This window comes from Lissotriton vulgaris, chromosome 8 (genome assembly GCF_964263255.1).
Source record: "Lissotriton vulgaris chromosome 8, aLisVul1.2, whole genome shotgun sequence".
NCBI lineage: Eukaryota > Metazoa > Chordata > Amphibia > Caudata > Salamandridae > Lissotriton > Lissotriton vulgaris.
In genome coordinates this window covers 1,474,042,020-1,474,062,350 of record NC_141696.1, presented here as the reverse complement: position 1 = coordinate 1,474,062,350, position 20,331 = coordinate 1,474,042,020, and positions in this window count along the sequence as shown.

Sequence of the window (20,331 nt, the reverse complement as noted above, 5' to 3'; positions counted from 1 at the left end):
GTTTGTCACCTGGTAAAGCAGGCGGGCTTGATGGTATTCCATCAGAATTTTTTGCCAGGTTTAGCAAACAACTGAAAGGGATTTTCACTAAGCTATTGACCCAAGTCTTTCAGGGTGGTCAACCACCAGGGTCTTGGGCACAGGCAAAGAGTATTGTATTCCCTAAGAAGAACAAAGATCTGACCGAGTTAGGGGCTTACCGCCCGATCACCCTAATTAATAACGACTCTAAAATGTATTCTAAATTATTGGCCAGTCGGCTTGCTCCACTAATTCATAAAATCATTTCAGTTAGGCAACATGGTTTTGTTCCAGGCCGGTCAACTATTGAGCACATCCAAAGGGTTATCACACTCTTTGATATAGCCGAAGTTGCGGGGGACCCTATGGCCCTTATATTGCTAGACACTGAAAAAGCGTTCAATAGGGTCTCTTGGCAATATTTATGGACAGCTATGTCAAGGAGTGGGATAGGGGAAGCATTTATTAAGGCAATACGTATGTTATATGTTAAACCGGAAACAACAGTTATGATAAATGGTGTGTCATCAGATAATTTTAAAGTGACCAGAGGGACAAGGCAGGGTTGTCCCTGTTCTCCCCTATTATTTGCCCTATTCATAGATCCATTTATTCAGAAACTGGAGCAAAATGAAGCTATAAGACCAATCGTGACCCCCAATGGAGCAACTAAAACATTGGCCTATGCTGATGATATTGCTATAACAACAACTAATCCAGAGGAAGCCATAAAATTAATTGAACAAGAGGCCGGGAATTTTAGGGCAGTTTCGGGTTATAAACTGAACTCAAATAAAACTCAAATTGTAATTAATAACCAACTTAATTCTTGTGATAATAGGGTAGTAACTAATGCAGTTTATCTTGGAGTTAATATTACCTCAAATCTCGATACCTGGTTAAAATTAATCTTAATCCACTGCTGAAACAAACGGGTCAAGCTTTGAAGAAACTGCACAACTTACAGCTAACCATTATTGGAAGATGTAATCTTATTAAAATGGTATTTTTTCCAAAATTCCTATACTTTTTTAGATCTACATGCCTAATGTTTGATCAACAAATCTTTCAAGAAATTGATGGAATATTTTCTGGTTTCATTTGGGGATATAGTAAATCACGTAGAGCCATTAAATTAATCAATCTCCCCAAAGATAGGGGAGGACTTGCCCTTCCAAATTTTAAACTTTATTGGTGTGTGACTATTCTTAATTATAGCAGAGCCCTCTTAACCCCAAGCTCGCTATCAGAAGAAATGAGTGGGGTCCCAACTCCACAGGAACTTATTCTAGGTGTAGAGACGCGAAATCATCTTTGACGTTTGATATATGATTGCCACTTTAAAAGAGGTTCGGTTTAAAACTTTAAAGGGTATCTATATTGCATGGGGTAATATACGTAAAATTCTCAGGATTGGTAGATTTTCGCATTATACAACAATATATCGAAATCATAACCTCCCTGAGATTTTTCCCGATGCATGCATGGAACGGTGGGTCAGGCTTGGTATCACGACACTTGGTTCATTTTACAACTCTATCGGGTTCTGTACATTTGATCTGTTAAAAAACAGATTTGGTCTGGATCATCGTGATTTTTTTAAATACCTACAAATTAGAGATTTTATTTAATTTTAAAAAAGGGTGGTGGTAACTCCTCATTTCAAAAAATAAAATTACTGGAAACGATTATACAAAATAATACAATTAAAATAGGGGAAATTGATACTAATCTGATTACCATGCTGCCTGACGATTTGGATAAACATATCCAAATTTGGCAGGATCAATTAGAGATTCCCAAATCCGCTATTCAGATGGGTTTCGATCAGTGTCAATCAATCTTAGTCTCAACCAAACTACACGCACAATACTACAAGGCCTTTTATCAACTCTATTATACGCCTAAAAAAATAGCTACGTGGAGTACAGGCAAGGGGACTCAATGTCCGCGATGCTCATCACCAGAAGCGGATTTAATACACATGTTAGCAACTTGCAGGGAACTTTTTATTATAAAACAGGAGATATCCACTTTTCTTTCTAAAATTTTTCAAGATAAGATAGAAATAATTGGGGCAAGTTTTGACACACGGCCACTGCATATACGGGGCTTGATATATGTGGCAATGGCTGTATTTAGAATTTGTCTTGCATCAGCTTGGCTTGATTCATATCCGCCTACAATCCAACAGTGGCAAACACGCTTACTGGAGACTTACAGCTTGGAAACTGCAATATATAAACTTAAGAATCGAAAACAAGAAGAAGTTAGGACTTTTGGAACCCCTTAGCACAATGGATTGAACATACGGGTTAAATAAGTGTCTATAGGATGTAACTACTTTCTTCTTAGATCTGTACAAACCATGGGGCATATTACCAAGCAATAGCGATAATTATCGCTATTGCTTGGTTAGAGACAAAAATTTACCGCTGAGCTGCAGCGATTTTTACCGCAAATAAACCTTGGTATTACCAAGGTTTATCGCAAATGCGATAAAAATCGCCGCAATGCATGAATATCGCTGAAAAGTCCGCGATATTCATGCATTACCGAGCTAATGCTCTTAGCCATGTTATCCACTTCCCATTGGATAACATGGCTAAGAACTGCTCAGGGCAGGTGTTAGCTTTTGGAGATATTCGCGCTTAGCGCGATTATCTCCAAAAGTTGGTAATAGGAGATAGCGATGTTAGCGACTGTTTCTAGTCGCTAACATCTTGGCACGCCCACTTTGCATGTCATTAGTGATAAATATCCCTGACATGCAAAGTGGGGCCCAAGATGGTCGCTATCTCCTACTAGCTGTCGCTAACTGGTGTTAGCGACAGCTAGGTAATAGGGAGATAATTTTATCTCCGCTTTCTTGGCTTTTAAAGATATAAGCCCCTTGATAATATGCCCCACATTTTTGTTTAAATTGTGTTCTCATTCTGACCTATGCTTATAATTATGTTTATGTTTATATATTTTTTTAATTTTCATGCGTGTGCTAGGGAGGGGTGGGGGTGGGGGGATGGGTTGCTGGATTAATGTAAAACATCAATAAAGACTGTTAAAAAAAAAAGATATGTAGGAATTTCAGAGCAAGCAGAAGGGCCGACAGCAGGTATATTTTTGGAAAAGTGGATTGGATCGGCCTTTAACAATATGAGACTCTAATTTATTTGCTATTGAACGAGGCCACGTGCCCCTTGTCCCCCGCCGAGCCCAGGATCACCGCGTAGAGCCCTGATTGCAGGTCCGTTTAACAATAGAGGCAGAGATATAATACAGCAGCATATCCATGAAAATGGCCTGCCTAAAAATGAAGATCACAACATTCACATCTACCCTTACTACACAAGAAAAGTACATTAACCTAGAAACTGATTTTGGGAGTCAAGCGCCGACTAGGAGACATTAATATTAAATATAGCGTGATATTTCCAGCGAGAGTCCGAGTGCAATATGGGGACAGGGCACAATTCTAGGATTTACCTCAAGATGGAAAAGTCTGGATGGACTCGGTAGGGCTGGCCGGACAAGACCAGAATCAGGGATGGCGTGAACAACAGAGAAGGAACAGACGGCAGTGAGGCCAGCGTTGAGATCCTGAAGAGCAAAGTCCCATGCTGGAAGAAACATCGGATCTGGGTTGCATCCTGGTTGGAGCAGATGGAACGTTAAGGAATGAATGAGCATACCACTTCAGAACCAGTATTCCCCACTCTGTCTGGTGCAAGAAACCCAATTACAGCCTGAAAGCACCCCGGGTTAGGGTGGGGAGGGCATACAGGGTGAATTGTAGTGGCTGACAGGGCCAATTCTAAGCTGGGGGTGGACACACTGAACTTGTAAGTAAATAAGCTGAAAAGGGGGCAGAAGCTAAGACCGAAATTGGTTGAGTGGTAGAACTCTCTGTGGGGGGAGAGTGGTGGGGCTGGAAGGGAAGAATATGCGGACTGGGGAGAAGGGACTAAGGCAATTCTGATACTAAGTGGTTCCCCTATTTAAACTTGGAGGGCACCTCAGCTGCTGCACACAGGCAGGGCCTTGCTAAGCCAGTAGAGGTCCAGCGAGGTGGTGCAGTGCGGTGCTTGGCAGACTGGCCATATACTAGAGACTGTGTATTTGGAACAGACTAATAATTCTTTCTATTGTAAAGTTACAGGGAGGAAACTAGGGTGGGGGTGGAGAACGATTTGGGGTGGAGTCCCTGATCCTTAGGCACCCGTTGGGCTACGGGAATGAGATACTACTACCTGTGGGTGGGGGGAGGTGGGAGTTGGGGAAGTTACAGTTATGTTGTCAAGTTCAAAATGGGCAGTCCAAAAAGATGTTATGCCAAACAAACTTGGGGGCATATTATCAAGGGGGATTATCTCCGCTTTTTTGGCTTTAAAAGCCAAGAAAGCGGAGATAAAATTATCTCCCTATTACCTAGCTGTCGCTAACACCAGTTAGCGACAACTAGTAGGAGATAGCGACCATCTTGGACCCCACTTTGCATGTCAGTGATATTTATCACTAATGACATGTAAAGTGGGCATGCCAAGATGTTAGCGACTGGAAACAGTCGCTTACATCGCTATCTCCTATTACCAACTTTTGGAGATATTTGCGCTAAGCGCGAATATCTCCAAAAGCTAACAACTGCCCTGAGCAGTTCTTAGCCATGTTATCCAATGGGAGGTGGATAACATGTCTAAGAGCATTAGCACGGTAATGCATGAATATCGCTGACTTTTCAGCGATATTCATGCATTGCGGCCGATTTTTATTGCATTTGCGATAAACCTTGGTAATCCCAAGGGTTATTTGCGATAAAAATCGCAGCAGCTTAGTGGTAAATTTTTGTCTCTAACCAAGCAATAGCGATAATTATCGCTATTGCTTGGTAATATGCCCCTAGAAGATTAAGGGAGGTCACTGACCTGCACTATACTAAAATAGAGCCCCATTACAAATTAATGAGATACCCCTCGACAATTTAGCGACATGATGGGTGAAAGACAAAATTACAACTTCATAACATGGAATGTCCGAAGGCTCAATAATTTTTATTCAGATACAATATTCATAAAATCCAATTAATAAAAGTATCCTGCCAGGGCTAATATTCATGTATCATTAGATTTCAATTATGTTTTCCTCTTGGTCCATCAAACCAAAGGACTGAACGTGGCATTTTTGTCTTGCAATACTGATCCATGTATTGGGACTAGGGGAACATTTATCCTCACAGTAAATTACAGAATTTTGTGATGCACATTGAATAAATTGAGATAACAACTGATGGACCAAAAGGAAAACATAATTGACATCTAATGATACATGATTATTAGCCCTGATGAAGTTCAACACACCTTGTACTAAACAGGATGGCTGGATGTTTTCATTCATTGAAATTTATGACTTTGAATATTGGATCTGAATAAAGCATGGATTTGCTTAATGGACCGAGAGACTCATTAATTAGTCTGTTTATGGTGCACCATTCCACTCTTTGTTCTGTCAAGAGTTTGTCTCCTTTTGCAGTAGTACCATACAACGACTGGAATTGGGAGTGGAGTGCACGGGCCATACTATTTTGAACTATATGTGAGGTACAGTGGCATGGTCCGCTATTGACTACTTGCTTTTGTCTATAAATATACAAGGGTCAACATTTTACATTCACACCCCCTATAAAATGAGTACAGGAAATCTTATGAGAAGAGTTACCTCAAATACCTGTTCCAAAATCTTGCTATAGATCCACCCCATATGCTTTGAATGATGTGCATTATGTCAGGGCCTTCAACCAGGTGTGGTGGTGCATTTTCTGTGTCCTTGCCGCTGGGTGTGACTAGGCTAGCAGCTTTCTCAGTAAGACAGTACGAGTCTCCACAGCCAATGAAGGTGTCTTAATAGAAGCATGTCAGGGCCTGCAGTTTGCCACAGAAAATACCTCCCATCCATATTCTATTAGTTGCCTTGTCTGTAAGGCAAGAATCACCTCCAGCAGGTCAGACCAGCTGTACGCTTGAATGCATAACACAAATACACTGACACACACATTCTCACTTGCACACGTTCTCACTATCAGCCTGATTCATGAACGGGCCGTTGTGCGAGGCTCAAATAGCGAATCATAAGGAATCGCTATTTGAGACTCGCAAAACGGTATTCATGTAGGAATCGCAATAGTAATTGCGATTCCCACTGATTCCTTATTTGCGATTAGCTAATTGCTAATCGCAAATAAGGAATAACTCCCCATGCATTCCTATGGGCCAAAAGGCCCATAGGAATGCATGGGGAGTCATTCCTCATTTGCGATTAGCAATTAGCTAATCGCAAATGAGATTGCGAGTACAAGGGTGCCAGGGGTGTCCAAAGGACACCCTGTAGCACCCCTGCATGGAAATTAACACAGGTGTTGCACACACACATGTCCAAAGGACATGTGTGTGTGTAACGTGCAACGTGCAACTGCAACGTGCAACTCAGAAAAATGCATTTAAATGCATTTTTCTGAGTTTTCGCAATTTACCGCGAGGTTTGACCTCGCGGTAAATTGCGGCCCGAAATTGCGACTTCGCAATTGTAAAATGGATGATGAATTACATTTAAGGAATCTCAAATAGAGATTCCTTAAATGTAAATCCTCGCAAATATGCGAATTAGCAAATAGCGATTTTTGCTTTTGGGATGTTGAATCCCAAATGCAAAAATCGCACTCGCAAAGGGCCAGATTCTCAGAATCTGGCCCTTTGCGAGCCGATTCGGCCTTGATGAATAAGGCTGTAAATCTCTTGCACTCTTTTGTACATTTGTACTCTGTTACATTCAGACAAAGACACACTGCCATTCACACTTCTATTAGTCAATCTGCTTTTAATGTTTTGGAAAAGCTTGCCCTCCTGCTTCTGCCATACCTGCCTTACCTTTTAGTGAAGGTTAAGAAAAACATATTCTCTATTCAAAAATAATAAAATATTGCCTTGTCAAGTACACTTCCTTGAAATAGCTGTACGGGTCTTATATTTGGTTTCATGTGTGGTTCAAGTAGTTACACGATTGGAAATGTATGAATACAGGCTGAGAGGTTTGTCCGTGTGAGTGCAGGGTGAGAGGAGGAAGTGCAGGGTGAGTGGTGTGACTCAGGCTGAGTGTTGTGCTTGTTTGCGTGGGGTGAATGCTGTGCAAATATGAATGAAGGGTGAGCTGTGCAAGTCACAGGAGTACCTCTGTGAGTGCACAGTTAGCGATGTGACAGTGTGAGAATAGGGTGAGAGGGATTGACTGCCGGGTGAGTGATGAGACATTTGAGTTTTCGTGCGGGTGAGAGTGCAGGGTGGAAGGAATTAATGCACTGTGAGTGATGTGCATGTTTGAGTAAGATTACAGAGTGAGCAGTGGGAGTGGCAGGTGAGTGAAGTATTAAGTGCATGCAGGGTGAGTAGTGTGCTAGTGTAAGTGCAGGGTAGGAGGAGGGTGAATGGCGTGAGTGCATGGTGAGCAATGTGAGTGCAGTGTGATTACTTTGAATGTGGGGTGAACATGAAAGTGAAGGGTAAGCTGTGAGAATGAGGAGGGTATTGTCTGAATGAAGGATGTAATCCCAGACACCAGAAGGCTTATGTACAAGCCCCTAACGCCACCAGAGAGTCACTTTTTCCAAAACTCCACAAGGCGTAAACGCCGTCGCCATATTTACAACACATTTTGTGGCTTAATGCTGCCTTGTAAATAATACCTCTATTCATGCAGCACTTAGTGTAAAGGGTGAGTGCAATGAGTGCTGCAGTGGGCGTTCCGCCGCAACACCCATTACTTTTGACACTGTCCCATATTTAAACGGTATGGGGCAGAGCCAAAGATACCGCCAGGGAATGCCTGCTCTTAAACAGGTGATAAGAGGAGAAATGTTTTATTTATCCTCGTATATTGCATTCTGCAGCACACATAGATAGAGCAAATTGCCTGTTGGGATTTTTGATGTGTAGGAAGGTGTCCCTTCCTGCACATAAAGAATTAACCCAAAAAGCGCAGGCACTCTAGCAAAAGGGTGCTAGAGTGCCTTTGCTGGCACCAGGCAGCATTTTTAGCACCCACGCTAGGGGTAATGCAAGAGTGCACTGCATTCTTGTAACCATGGCAAACCCCTGTATTTTGAGACTGTAGGAGAGCAGTGTTAGCAAATTTGGATTAACACAGCGCTCTGCCAGTTTCTAATACATATGCCCCTTGGAGTAACTCACTTTCAGAAACAATGGTTCCTGTGGACTGGTAATATCTGTTATGATATAATACTGTGCGTAATAGCAATGTAAAAGGGTTAGTGTGCTGTCAGAAGGCAAAGTACCACCAATACCAATGACTGAATATATCACATCAAATTTTATAGTATATAACGGAGGAAGCAGTTTATACAGTATCAAAAAAATGAGATGAAGAGCTGACAGCTACGGCTCTGAGAAACCGCGCGGTGGACCGACCCGCTGTTTGGGAGAACTCTCTCTTTTTTAAGGACCCGCCTTGTACACCCAATTAATAGTGATGACAGCACCTACAGGGCACGGCAATAACCAGATATAATCAGATATATTGAATGCAACAGGAGCTGCTAGGCCCGAATACATTGCCAACAGAGAGTTCTGATGTTACACTATTTGCTATCTCTTGCTGTAGTGTTTTCTTCATCTGAAACGCTGTGCCATCCCAGACGATCAGCTCCTCCCTTCTACTTACAACTGTGTTCCCGTTGGGTCCCATTGTGAGTATCTTTTTCTACTTCTTTCACCCATGGCTGGCACACAGCTTTCACGGGACTGCACAAAACCATCAGATGTCCCTACAAACCTTGGTCCTGATGAGCCCCTACACTGTACAGAAGGTCGAAATGTCATCCACACAAAGCAAAAGCGAACCATTAAAAAGTGCATATCATTGTACAATGCTGCTGCTTATTTCGTATATACTTGATGGTCGACTTTTAAAGAATACTAGAAACCTTGTAAAATATTGTCACAATTTTGCACTGTTATTTGAGGTTCTTCTTTTCACTGGGACACCACACACAATTGTCAGTCAGTCAAAATACTTTATTCGGTTTATATTAAAACCATAAAAGCATGCTAATACATTTCATATCGAAAAGTTATGAAACCATAAATTAGATTAAAAGTATGTTCACAAAATACAAAATTTTAAATACACGATACACATGATCAATTAATTTTGGGTAAATTACACAGGACCACATTATGGGACTAACCTCCATATTCATGAAAATCGGCATTTGCGATTCTGTAATAGCGAAAAAAAGCGAATCGCTATTCAGAAATCGCAAATCCGAATTTATGAAGAATTGCGATAAAAAAAGCGATTCGCACGCGATCGCAAAATCCGTTAGCGATGACCGATAATCGCAGAAAAATCGCTATTTTCGGCTACCCGCGCCGGGATTGCGACCTCGCAAATAGCAATATCGCTATTTGCGAGATCGCAAACTCGCAAGATCGCAAACTCGCGAGATCGGGAAAACGGGAAGTCGCATTTCGAGCCCAGTGATGACATCACAACCAGGAAGCTGCCGGTTCCCACCACCATTCTCCACAGTGAGGCTGACTGAGAGGGAGCAAGTTGGAGAGCTGCAGCTATTCAGGAGACAACCACAGAACCACAACTCTGCTACAATGTCTGAGGAACCTGCACCTGGCACCAGCAGCTCGTCTGGGCGCAAAAGGAAATTAAAATTTTCGGAGCAGGAGCTAGAACACCTGATAGAGGGGGTGGTGGCAAACCATGAGAGACTGTTTGGGAAAGATTCCCGGAGGGTCCCTGAACAGGAGAAGCGCAGGATATGGCAGGGGATTGCCTCGACTGTGAACTCCGTGGGAGTGGCGGACAGGTCCCTTGAGGAGTTAAAGAAGCGCTGGTACGACCTCCGAGGCCATGCCAAGGAGAAGGTGGCGGCGCGCCTTGGGGAGTCCTCGGGCACTGGAGGAGGAGGACCAACTGTCCCACCCAATACTGCCATGGAGGACCAGGTGGAGGACACCCTGGAGAAGGAGGCCTGTGTCGGATTTACAAGACTAGACTCATCCCGCACCACCCAAGACACCCAAGGTAAGTGGCATGCGACTGCGACCCTGCCCCCTATGGATGTCCATGACCAAATAGGCTCCCCTAATGTCCCATAGGCATGCCATAGTTGCACATCAAGGAATGTCCTGAAGCATTGTGGGAGATGTAGTCTGGCCACAATGTTGTAGTACCACAATGCAGCCAGACAGGTCCCAAAGCACACAAAGCCACAGCCATTCAGGGAATGTCACCCAGCATGCATGTAGCAACTGCACGTCTGCCAGATACATGCAACTAATGGTCCACCACTTACCCCCACAGGTTGCGAAAGCAGCGACAGCGAAAGGCTGCAAATCGATGAGGAGGTCCAGGAGGAGGAGGTGCCACCACCAACACAGGCACCAGCCCCTGCCGCTGCATCAACACCAGCAGCAAGATCCACCTGCAGTGTCCCCCCTGCGACTGGTGCAGCACCCACAGCCGCTGCCAGGCCAGCCACCATTGTGCCTCCTGCTACCGCTGCTCCACCTAGAGCCGCAGCCAGGGCAGGTACCATTGTGCCCCCTGCATCTTGTACACCAGCAACACCTGTGGTCACAGCCCCTGCAGCTGTCGCCACAACATCCGGTGCCGTGCCAGTTGTCACACAGCGGCCAGCCACAGACTCTGGCCAGCAGGGCAGGCGTGGCAGGTCACGCCAGCACTCCACTCCAGCAAGCAGGCGGGCCAATGAACAGGGACTGGGGCGGCTCAGCGTTGAAAGACGCATGCTGCAGATTCACCAGCGCCAGGCACAACAGCAGGGAGCTATTCAGCTGCAGCTCCATATGATAGGGCGCAATGTGGCCACAGTTGCAGGCCACATGGACGGCATGATGGCAGCCATGGCAGGTGTGGGGGAGCGATTGGACAACATGACTGCAGCCATGGCAGGTGTGGGTGAGGGAATGGCCCGCATGGCTGCAGCCATGGAGGCCAACACCGCTGCCATGTCGACACAGCGCAGTGCAGCACGCCGCCGCCACCGCCAACTAATGAGCCGGCTGGCCACATACAGCAGGGCAAGTTATGTAGCAGCAAATGCTACTTCTCTGTTGGCGCGGCGCTCCCTGACCCAGCAGCACCAACTGGTACAGTGCAGTGAGGACATGGGTAGGGTGCTGGAGCACCTCACCACGGCCGTCATTGCACCACACCCTCCAGCAATACCATCCGTTTTGGGGGGTGATGATGCTAGTGAGGGGGCGCCCAGCCTCAGCTCCCACTCTGCCTCACAGATCCCACCACACAGCCACAGCACCAGGCCCACGCCAGGTCCTGAAGCCCTGGAGGAGGATGCCCCTCAGAGGCGCTCGGGCTCAAAGTGCAGTAGGCGCACCTGAGAACTTCAGACTATCATTGGCACAGGCTGACGTAAAGCCTGCCATGTTGTAATACACAGCAGTATGCTGTAATACTGTTTGTTGGAGTTATTTCTACTTGAACCTTATATTTTATTTTGTGAATTGAATAAATACATTTATTTTGCTACACACATTAGCGTTGTGTCATCTTTACATTTTGCATGCATTGTTGATTAGTGGGGTGATGGGAGAGGTTGTACTAGAAACTGTTCACTGTGATGTGGTTGCGACGTCTGTGCCCTTCTGCTGGGTTCTCCCCATGTGCATGGCGCGCATGTGCAGGTGGCCGGTTGTCCCCTTCAGATTCACTGCCAGAGATGTCAACAGGTATCCGGCGCTTGGTTGCAATGTTATGTAGTATTGCGCAGACAGCCACAATGCGGCAGCACACTGCAGGACTGTAATACATGGCCCCACCTGTCTTGTGCAGTATGCGGAACCTGCTCTTGAGCAGGCAAAATGTCCTTTCTATGCAATTCCTTGTCCGTATGTGTGCAATATTGTAGCGCCGTTGCTGGGGTGTAGCAGGGTTGAGGTATGGGGTCAGGAGGTATTCACGGAGGGCGTAGCCACTGTCACCTGAATGAGAGGAGCAGATGGTGATTGCCTGTGCTGCGCTGTTACATCTTAGCAATGTGACATTTTCAACAAAGTGTACTTACCAAGTAGGTGTCCTTCCCCAAACTCTCCCCTGACCAGTCGTGTGTGGAGGCCGCTGTGCCGGAATATGAAGGAGTCATGGGTACTCCCTGGGTACTGTGCGACAATGTCAGTGATGTATGTCTTAGCATTGCAGACCATCTGGATGTTGAGGGAGTGGTAGGACTTTCTATTGCAGAACATATACTCCATGGCAGCTGGTGGGCAGATGGCAACGTGGGTACAGTCTATGCATCCGAGCACATGTGGAAAATGGGCTACATTGTAGAATTGTAGCTTGGTCATGTCCAATTCCTGTTGGCTGGCGGGGAATTTGATGTGACGGTGTAGCTGGGTGAGCATGGCGTCAACAAAAGTGTGGAGGCAGCGTGACATGGTGGGCTGGGATATCCCCCCAGCAGCCGGTACTATCCCCTGGAAACTCCCGGAGGCCAGGAGGTGCAGGCTACACAATACCTGCACATGTGTAGGCACCGCATTGGTACGGCGTGTTGGGTGCTGCATCAGGGGGTCAAGGTCCTGTATTAGCTGCATTATCATTTCCCCATTCAGCCTGTATTTAGCATATATCTGCTCTCTGGTTTGGCCCAGCAAGGTGACCCGCTGGCGGAATATCCTGTCCTGGATCCTGCGTCTCCTCCGTGCTAATCGCTTTAGCCTTCGACGCCTCACCACCATGTACATTCCTGGCATTGTGGGACTCCTAATGCTGCTGCTGATGATGGTCCTTATGTGTGATTGGTCAGGCCAGAACCTGTTGGTGATAGGACAACGGTTTTTTGAAAGTTTTTTTTGCATGGCTTTTATGGTTACCACCTGCTTTGAGTTGTCCTTATTTTGCACGGTGCAAATAGCGATTTTTGGGGTTTTCGCTATTAGCAAATTTTCTTGAATACCGATTGCGATTATATAGCGAATTCGCTATTATTTTCGCAGAATCCGTGGTTTATCGCATTTTCCGATTCGCTAATGCTGACCTGCCGGGATTCTGCGAATTTAATAGCGAATTCGCTAATCTGTGTTTGCGAATTCGCTATTTTGATGTTGAATGCCGATTACGGAAATTGCGCCCGCAATTGCATTTTCGCAGCGATTGCGGGCGCAATTTTACTTCATGAATCAGGCTGTAAGGCATACAAACATTCAGATAATTCGGATTGGTGCATTAGAACAGGTTATGTGTATTTCCTCTTAATTCTAACGGCCGCCGTAAGGAAACTTATACATTAAAAGTTTCCCACTCATTTGATAATAGCTGCAAATAAAGAAGAGCTGGCTCAACTTGTAAAAAACCTTTGTTAGCCAAAATTGGGAGGCTAAAACACTTCCGGACTTCGATCAGGTGCTCACAAAAGAATATAAAATGCGTTGTGTCCTGTACAGAAAAATCGTCACATGAACATACCCCCAAGTGATCTTCCAACCAGGTGACTCTGCAAGGATGAAATGAAATTGTTTCAGTCTGAATCTAGTCAGTAAAAATCGATAATTGGGGTTTGTGACGATAACCAGATATGGTTCAACAATTACCGTGGTCTTCCGCAATTGGTGAGCCCTTACCGTCGACTTTGCCAGCTCCCTTTCTTCTCTATCCATTGCAGCCATTAATAAAAATGAGTCCTTGACCCACTTGACATCCCCCTTCATCAATTTATCAGGTGAAATATATATCTCAGGACGGCCCAATTTCACGGGCAAGTTACAAACATATATGAGCCAGGAGATACGATGTCCATAGTCAAGAGCTAGACAATCTTTTAAGATTTCCCGATTTAGCTCTAATTCCGGGTTCAACCAGGTCAGGATTAATTTTAAAAGAGGTGCCATGGCTATTGAATCCTCCACAAAGCCAGCTTCACACTCCTGATGAACAATATAGCTAGCTGTTGATTGTGGGACCGATAAAATATTTCTAAAAAACGTATCCTCCACTACCTGAATAGCCTTCACATTCCTAATTCCCCAAATGTCAGCACCATACAGAGCAAGTGAGATGCATTTAGCTCTGTATATTTTCAGAAGGGCTTGCATTGTTCTGGCCCCCAATTTATGTGCAAAGCCCAGGACAGCAGTTGTCGATCTGGCCAAAAAATTTCTTTTACCTTGAATTTGTGGTGTCCAAGAGCCTTGATCGTCAAATATAATTCCCAAGTACGGGAAGGTAGTTACCCCAGACAATACGTTCCCCTCACAAAAGAAACTTTTAACCCTTTTGGTTTTACAACCAATTGTCATTATATGGGACTTGGAGAAGTTCATGCTGAGGTCCAAGGATTTCATGAAGGTCGCAAAGGAATTTAAAAGTAATTGTAGCCCCACTGCAGTCCGTGCTAAAAAAGCGGCATCGTCCGCATAGAGGAGTGCCGGAATCAGGCGTTTCCCCACACACGGGACGTCTTTGCAAGCTTCACATGAAACAGGATCCAAATTATTAATATAAAGAGTGAAAAGTAGGGGGGCCAGAATACACCCCTTCCTGACACCTTTGGCAATACGTAAACCTTCAGTACAATTGCCCTTCTGGTCCTACCTCACAGTGGCCGATAAGTCCCTATGCAGGTCTGCAAGGAAATAAACAATATTTTTGTTGACTCCTAATTTCTGGAGCATAACCCATAATTTGGACCTATTCAATTGGTCAACGGCCGAGGAAAGGTCCATGAATGCCAGAAAGAGTGCACCTTTCTTAGCAACCGTGTATTTCCCGATCAGTAGATGTAAGTTGAGGCATGATCTGACATGCCCCTACCTTTTCTAAAACCATATTGCAGGTCTGAAAGTGTTTTCCTTTCCACAAGCCATCCCGTGAGTTGACTCAGCACCACACTTGCAAGTACCTTAACTGCTGCATCAATGAGTGAGATCAGGCGATAACAACAAAGATCCCCTCTACTGCCTTTTTAAAAAATTGGTACTATTACTGACTTCGACCATGTTTTAGGTAAACCCGATTGACTGGCCTTGTTAAAAACGTTACACAATATCTTCGACCATAGCTTGATATCAGATTTAAAGAGATCGACGGGCACGACGTCCGGTCCCGGGGCCTTATTGCTCGTCATCTGATTTAATGCCTCTGACACCTCTAATTCCAAAAAAGATAGAAAATATGCCTCAGACCTGAAATCAGGATATACACAGATATCATCCCCATCATATACTTGTTTAAAATGATTGTGCCAGGCCTGCTCCTGAATGCCACAGCCACGCTGACTATTTGGTGAATCCTGGAAGAAAGGCTTATTGACCACATTCCAAAATTTGGCACTACTATTGATGACATCCGTGGACAATAACTCATTCCAGGCCTCCTTTCTAATCTCCTTTTTCCTGTTCATTTGGGCCATTTTGTACATTTTCCTTAATGCAGCTATGGTTGACTTTTCCAGTGGATTTGATTTTAGGTCAGCCAACAGCTTCCGGTGGGCTACTGAACAACTATGGTCAAACCATCTCTCCCCCACCTTGTCCTGACTTTTCCCTAGCCGTTTAAGATCATGGGCAATCTGGGCACAAATTTAGGTGTAAGCCACCTTGTTCATGCAGATAGACATTTCATGACCAATCGTGGCCAGCAAGTTGGCATGGAAATCCTGGGGTACCACCCGACACCATTTTAGTCTATGGGCTTGGTCTGTGGGCCAAATGTCTGCTTTACCCACGGTGCCGTTAATTTTTAAATCATCCACCAGGGTCAGTGTAACAGGATTATGGTCACTAAACGAAGACCAAGATACAGTAACCCACTTGCCCTATCAACCAATACTGCATTAATGAATATGTAATAAATAACTGACCCAGTGCGGAGGAGCCGCGCCAGCAACCAAGATGGCCGCTTAAGGACCGGCTCCGCCGGCCGTCCCATCCTGACTCGCCATCCGGCACAAAATCCTGAGCCCTGTCCCCACCGTCTGGTGGGGGACCATCGGCTGTGCCACTGGGTGAAATGTTGGAGAATTTGAGTGACACAGCGACCGAGATTCTTTGCGGCCTACTGGATGATGGGACCGGGACCACGAGTGTGGCCCTGCCCACCTTGGAGTTCAACAACACCGGCGAGGGGGTCAGCAGGCTGGTCGGTGACCTGCCTGCTGACCCTGCGACACATCCAGGGAGTCATAAGGCCCCATTAACCATCTGCATGACCCAGTGCCGACTGTCGTGACGGGAGCGACCCACAATCGTCTGGTTTTGGTGCACATCGGAGAAGATATATGGCTGGGCCATGGTCGGGAGGCGGAGGTAGTGCCTTTCGTCCCTGGTGATCCTGTCATACGTGAGACCAACTGGCCGGTCCCCGAAGTAGCAGGGGGGACTGTGTACTGCGCACGAGAATTTCAATGGTGTGTCGGACTCAGACGACACAATGGCGGCGAGAGCGGACCCCGATAAGCCTCAATCAAAATCTGTGAAAGGGACCAGGCAGGTCTAATCTAATAAACTGGATAGATAAAACTTGCCCAAGGGTTCCCCGATCGAGGTGAGGGGGAACCCGGCGGAAGGTCAGGAGGGTGATCACGCCAGTGAGGACCCGACGATAAAAGATCTGATGGCCGCGATCACCGGGGTTCAGTACTCCCTGAGCAAGATGGACAACAAGTTGGACACTGATTCCATCGAGGTGGGACTTATTAGGGCCGATCTCACTAAGACTAGTGAAAAAGTCAAGTCACTGGAGGTCAAGACGTCGAGCCTCATGGAGGATGTCTTGGAGTTGCAGCAGGAGGTGCGGGAACTTAGGGCGGCCAGGACTCAGGTCGATCGGAAACTGGATGAATACAATGGGTGTGCAAGGCGCAACACTGTGCCTATCCTCGGCGTACCGGTGAAATCAGAGGGCCTGACTCCGGATCTCTTTGTGGAGGATCTCATCCTCAAACACCTAAAACCCAAGGGCCTTAGTAACTTTTTCACTGTGGAGCGGGCGCACAGGACTCCTGGGGACGACCGAAGCCGGGGGCGGCTCCCCGCCCCATGATAGCACGGGTGCTGAATTTCCTGCACAGGGATGTCATCCTGCAGACGGCGTGGACTTCGGGCCCATTGGCCTTTGAGAATGCCTCTCTGTTGTTTTTCCCCGACTTTACTCAACTCGTGCAGAAACAGCGACAGAGCTTCATGGCGATCAAGCGGCGGTTGAGAGACTCGGAAATTAAATACTGAATATTATTCCCGGCTCAACTCCGGATTGAGCGCGGTGGTAAGACTTGGTTCTTCGACAATCCTGAGGTGGCGGCGGGCTGGACCGGGTCCGAGGGTCAGAGTCTGGGACTCGCGCCTAGGCGGAGAATGAGGAGAACTGTGGTCGAGCAGACTTGACATTGGTGGCGCTGCTGTTGGTCTGGCAGGGACGCCTTTTTGTTCCGCCTGCTTTTAGTGTGTTGTGGATTTAGTTTGCATTTTTCCATGAGGGGGGAAGATATCGAGTCTGGGGGGTGTAGGTGGCCTGTTGTAAGGTCCTCCTCTGTTTTCTACTTTTAGATACCTGTAGTTAGTAGTGGGGAGACAGGCACACTGCTAGTTGGCGATGAGCGCAAGCTGTATGCAGAGGGTGCAGGGTGGGGGGTTGGCGGGGCAGTGTTTTGTTATTTTTGGTAGTGTGTTGTTTTTGTTGTTTGTTTTTTGTTTTTGCATCGGGTGTCATCGCATGTTCCGGACTTTCTGAATGATCATTATGGCTTCCAATAGGCCAGGCTTCAGTTTTCCAAACTCAGTTGGAATGTGAATGGTTTGGGTGATAAGATCAAGCGAGCTATGGTGGGGCAACTGATGCGACAACACTCGCCAGAAGTGGTATTACTGCAAGAAACTCACCTTATAGGCAAGCGATGTATGGCACTGCACAGAGGGGGCTACAAGCTGGTGGCACATACTGGTTTCACTACTGGGTCCAGAGGGGTGGGAATCCTGGTGAAGAATGTGTCCCCTTTCACTATTCAGGCAATCTGGACCGACAACCGGGGACGCTATGTAGGCATCTCGGGGCTGTGGGAGGGTAGAACAGTTACGTTTCTGTCTGTCTATGTCCCTCCAGTGCTGCAAGCTGATACCTTCCGTGACCTGTGTAAGATCTCCCTTACTTTGCCAGTTGGGGCTTTGGTGCTGGGGGGGTGCTTTAACGCAGTAATGGATGGAGAGATTGATAGGCACCCCTCCTGTGTTTTGTTGCCGTCCCGTAGATGGTTGTCAGATTTTATTGCTACCACTGGCCTGGTTGATGGGTGGAGATTCAGACACCCCGGGGACACTGACTACACGCATGTTTCTGCTGCGCACCATTCTCTCTCGCGGATTGATTATGTGTTGTTGCCTGCGCTGCAGGCGGCGTGGATCCAAGAGGTGCGACACCTGGCTAGGGGGGTGTCCGATCATTCCCCGATTTGGCTCCGTCTTCAGCTGGATACGGTAACAGGGATCCACTGATTCTATAAAGAATAATGGGGCAGGGTCAAACAGTGTGTGGGTATCTCCCTAGACAGTCTAAGTAGTACATTGATATGTCATGCAGTGGTTTAGCAAGTGAATTGTCAAACAAACAAAGTTAAATGCAAAAAGTTCTTGATTTATTGTATATTTATAAAAAAGCAAACAAATATATATTAAAAACTAACAAGATTAAAAATGTGTGCATCTCAAAGTGCAGTACATAGATTGTTCAATCATGATATACAATATGCATTAGATGAATGTTAAAAAAGGCATCATAAAAAAAGGGAAACAAAATTATACATTAATCAGACAGTACATAATTTTATATTGTTTGGGGTGTGGCAAGATTAAAGTTAAGTCCGACGCGCGTTTCGGCGTATACCAGCGCCTTCTTCTGGGGAATCGAGCCACAGATTCCTGAATCTGTAGAGGTCGATGAGTTATGAAGGATATGAAACTCTTCTGATCATTAAAAATCGTAACACAATGGTTATTCTGTGAGGGGGTAAAGGTACTTCCTCTAGTTATTCTATCTATAATGACGTGAACTGTAGATAATCTTCTACTTCGTCATTTGTTGGTAATATGGCGCCTTTCTCCAGTATAATGGACTTGATGTAGGCCGATTCTGTTGGAGATTGAGTGCCAGTCAAAATGTGATGTTCTGGTGGGCAGGGATAATTTTCGGAAACCGTGAGAAGATAAAAATCTAAATAATTTTCCGTAGATACGTCTTGTGCTGACGGTAACCGATGCCCGGGCCAGGGGGTGTCCGATCATTCGCCGATTTGGCTCCGACTTCAGCTGGGACAGGGTGATGTGGCTAGGGTAGCCCCGATCAGTGCATGGCGTTTGAGGAATCCCGACACTAGGAAAGAAATTGTGCGTGTCACAGATCTTTACTTTCAGGCGAATGCTAGTACGGTTCACTCAAAGTGTTCGCTATGGGAGGCCTATAAAACTATGGTCAGAGGGAAGGCGCTTTCTCTCATTGCCGGGCAGAAGAAGAAGTGCAGGGCGGAGATTGATAAGGTGGAGGTGGATCTTTGGACCTGAAGAGGCAGGTGTCCTCTGGCAATGACCCGGGGGGTTTGCACCGCCTTCGGCTCCTTCAAGACAAATACAGGAGTCTGGCACGTGACATGGCCAAGATGCAGCACGCAGACCCCCAGAGTAGAATTTATGAACACAGCGACAAAGCCGGCAAACTGATTGCGTGGTTGGAGAAAGGGGAGTGGACAAGACGTCTTTGCCGGAGCTGCTGATTGCCGGTTCAGGCAAAACGACGGATCCCCAACTGATAGTGGATGAATGTGCCCGGTATTAGGAAGAGGTGTATAAGACGGAAGGGAAATATTCCATGAGGGACAATGCTGACATGATACGGGACATTCGGATGCCAGCCCTGTCGGACGAGCATAGAGCATTTTTGGACTCCGCCTTTACGAACAATGAGGTGGCGCCGGCCATTAGAGGGGCTCACTCTGGTAAGGCCTCAGGCCCTAATGGACTTCCCATAGAGCTATACAAGCTGAACGCTAACAGGCTGGCTCCGTTTTTGAAGGATATGTATATGGAAAGTAGGGACAAGGGTAGTCTGCCTTATGATCAGCGCGTCACAAATATTGTTGTGATCTATAAAGACGGTAACCCGCGTCTTGAGTGCCCTTCCTATCGGCCGATTTCACTTCTGAATGTTGAACCTATGGTGTTGGCCAAACTACTCGCTGCTAGGTTAGTGAAAGTCATTCCATCCTTG